Raw genomic sequence first — 4,336 nt, forward strand, 5'->3', positions numbered from 1 at the left:
AATTATGCAATTTTTAATTTTTAGGATTTTAATTATGTAATTTTTAATTTTTTTTGTAATTTGTAATAGTATTCCGTGTATTTTTAATGCATTTTAATATTGTGGAAAAGTTTTTAGTAATTGATGTTTTTAAATTAAATAATGGAATAGTGGGATCCTTAAGCATGTCCTTGTGGAGGAGCATGGATGTGGGTCAGTGGGTGTTGTGCTCTTGGGGAAGAGCATGGAGTAAAAAAGTAATAAAAGTGGGTCCGGACCCACATCCGTGCTCTTTGGCAAGAGCACGGATGGGGATACTCTAATACTTACACTCTTAGTAATTGCTTATTTTTATTCAACATTTCCTTTTGCATTTGTTATCATATAAGCAAATTAATTATCAATGGAGATGCTGCTGGCTTTTACAATTCTACTCTTTTGTGACGCGAGACAGAAACTCAAAATACAAGGCATCATTGGTGACGCGAGACAGAAACTCAAAATGCAAATGGTAACTAATTAACACAAATTAATAATCTCCCATCTCTTTTATTTTGTTGCTAAAATTTTTTCCTTGTGTTGCTATTTATTTCTCATTTCAAAATGTATTACTTCTATTAAATGTCCTAATTTTGACCATTGCAATTTTTAAGAAACGGTTTGACTTTATGAAAGAAAACAAGAAAAAAGTTAGTTGAAGGTGGATCCTACTTTTATATATTGGTTTTATAGTAAAAATATGAGCGAAATGAGTTTTTTTTTCTTTTTTATTTTTTTATCTTACAAAAAACGCCCTTTGATATGAGCGAAATGAGTTATTGGAATGTGCAATCCACTTACCAAAAGAGTAAAAGTGCAATGAGATATTTATTAGCGACTCTTTTTAAGTTTCTGATGGTGTTGAAGAGCATTATAGTACTATTAGTTTCGTTATTTTTGTTCTTTTTTCAGAACATGTAGGAGATGAAAAAGGTGAAGCCGAGGATGTAAAAGTTGTTATTGGCAGCTCGATTTCTACAATTGGTTAGGTCCAGCCTAAACCAAGCAGCTCTAGGGGTGTTCCTGCACCCGCTACACCGGATATCGTTGCTAGACATAGCAAAGCTTCTGCTACGGATGCTAATGAATGCTCTCATTCGAAAAAAAGAACATGCTGCAGATCATTAAATCATGATACGAGTGAAAATGAGGACGAGGATAAGGCTATTGGGCGCCCTCGGACTCTTCTCGCGTATAGGGGAAGACGAGCAAAAAATCTCGTTGAGGGCACTCAGAATAACAAATTGATCAGCAGCTTTACAACATTGCCTAATGAGCTCAATGGTTTATTACTGTCCATCTCAAATCATATAAAACTCGATTCGTTTCATTTTCTCGTGTGATATTTATTTTCATGTTGTATAGATTCAACAGGACCAAACAAGAAAGTGAAAAAAAAATAGCCAAAACAGTTTTAGAGAATGAAATCATGAGAGCTACCGAATGCAACAGAGAGCATGATGAAAAAGAAGTACTATCATTATTGCATAGTCAGATTGAGTTGTTTATGTCACGCATGAATCATATTCAAGGTAACAATTATCATTTTTATATTTTCGATTTTTGTGTAATGAAAAAACTATTTCCTGATTTGCTTATAAATCTTTTAGGTAAAATAAAATTTTCCGAGTGGAAAGGTTCGGTTATGGACTCTATAGTTGGAGCATATCTCGCACAAAACGTCAATGATGCGATTTCAAGGTCGACTACAACTCATCCCTTCTGTTTCATTTCATCGTTGAGTTTTTTTTTCGCGCCTCTTCTAAAAGTTGTATACGTTTTATGCAGCCCGACCTTCATGTTGCTAGCTGCTAAATTTCTAAGAAATGCAGCCAGTGTTGTGCATAAGGGGAAATGTCTTAAACGGTTAAAAGAAGATAAAACTTTAAGGATGAGAACCAAGACGAAACATAGCCCTGCACTTCTGAATGATATGAAAGACTATCACTCCAAATATCAGAACGAGAAGGAGATGTCCAAGGCATCAGACGCTGTTGACTGGGATTCAGTTAAGAGGGCCGGAGTTGGAGAGATATCGAAGGCCATTCAGATAAGAGGACATAACAACAATTTGGCTAAAAGGATAAATGTTTGTTGGGAGCTAAAATCAAAATGCCTTAGAAACGGTATCTATCCAAGTGGTCAAGAAAAGGAAGAACTCTTCGAGAATCGAGCATACATATATCCAAGAGGTCAAGAAAAGGAAAAACTCTTTGAGAACCGAGCATCAAGTTTAAGTTTGATAAGTATACCAAATTTCAACACGTCAATTTTTTTTGTGAGTAAGAGCTATTCGTTACAAGTTTTATAGCTGATTATGCATGTAACGTTTTATTCTCTCTTTACAATCTACTAGTATATATTTTTCTTTTCATGACTATTGATTACAGATATGTGTTAGGAATTATTGTATTCATCTAATGAGCGCAGCGGAAATTACAGACAAGAATAATAGATCTAGATTCATAATCATATTACAAGTTGAGCACGTAATACACAACAGAACTAAATCTTACTTGTTGTGTTGTTTTCTTCTACGATTGTGTCCTGCAAGTTGAATCCACTACTATCGAGGTCCACGTGTATTCTGATCCGATGCAGGAATAATTCCTCGGTACAATCGTTCTATAGAGAAAGCTAGGAAATCTCTTGTGAACGTAGCGCCGCTTTTCTCTCTTAGAGAATTAGGTTTTCTGTCTTTTCTGTTCTCTAGAATAGAGCATATATATAATAGAATAATTGTAACATTAGACCAAGCCCAATATAATTATTTCCTATTAATTTAATCTAGCCCATTAATCTTTCAATCTCCCACTTGGACTAGCATTAGATATAATACACAGCTTTAACATTGTACCCTTGAGCGGATCAAAATACACATATAGTGTGACCCTTTATGCCCTCATTATCGACGACGATCTAATCGAAGTCTGCACAAAACTCCTAGACTGCGTTGGCAGCGTAGCTCGATATATGAATGACGTTTATGTGAATTCGGTAAACAAGCATTTACACAAAGTTTATAGTAATATCCTTTCATTCACGAACCACCCGATTGAGCCTAAGATTTGTCATGTGTCATCCAAATAGCTCAATCACTTTATCTCATCTTTATTAAATGACCCATTCGATCATATTCAATTACTTTAATTGAATATATCCTTGCATTGGCCAATGACTTAATGGTCAAGTAATATAGAGAATTTGAGTGTTCTCTCGAAATTCCAATCGATGAATGAATCTCATTCTTGGCTCAACTACCATTTCCATTTATCTTATGATATACCCAACACAAGTCCGTGTCTCAATCCTCCTTTGGGAGGCAAAGCGTTGGACAAGATCAAAGCACACCACTCAACAAACAAAATGTGTAATGACCTCAGATCCAAGGAGTATTACATACTTCATGTACTAATAAACTGTAGACACTTAACAAAACAATATAATAGTAGAGTATACCAATACTCTCCAAAGTATACCATGTGTCCATCACGAGTATCTAATATCTCATAGTTGTGAGAACAACTATATTCTCGAAGAATGTGATGCAAACGCCATGCTAACCTATAACATATCATCAATATCTCATTCTTGATTATCATTGGTTAGGCTATTTTAGAATTATACTATATCATTAATGTCTCACACCATTAACGACAGTCATAATTCAAGGGAACAAATATTTAGAATAAATACAAACATTTCAAATAATTATTCCAATAAGTGCACAAAACCCATAGGAAATAAAATTTTCATATAATGTGATCAAGTAATATTGTCTCAACACAAAATGTTTCTAAGACATATAAAACTGTAACTCCCACTGATTCAAAGCCATCTACCAACATGCTTAACACCTAAGCTCTCAAAGTGCTTGTTGTGTTTTGTTATACATAACGGTTTGGTGAAAGGATCTGTCAAATTATCATAAGTGGGTACTCTTTCTAATTTTATGTCGCCTCTTTCAATTATTTCTCTGATCGGATGATATCTTCTGGGAACATGTTTGTTCCTGTTCGTAGCTCTGGGTTCTTTTTCTTGCGCAACAGCACCAGTGTTGTCACAATACAAAGGTATTGCACTATTGGCACTCGGAATGACACCCAGTTCTTTAACGAACTCTAAAAAGCAACAGCTTCTTTGGCAGTTTCAGATGCAGCAATATACTCGACTTCGATGGTGGAATCGGCAGTTGTACCTTGTTTGGAACTATTCCAACTCACTGCTCCACCATTGAGGACAAAAACATATCCAAACTGAGACTTATAGTCGTCATGGTCTGTTTGGAAACTAGCATCAGTGTACCCAGTAACTGATA

This window comes from Salvia splendens, chromosome 18, assembly GCF_004379255.2.
Source record: "Salvia splendens isolate huo1 chromosome 18, SspV2, whole genome shotgun sequence".
In the NCBI taxonomy this organism is placed as follows: Eukaryota; Viridiplantae; Streptophyta; class Magnoliopsida; order Lamiales; family Lamiaceae; genus Salvia; species Salvia splendens.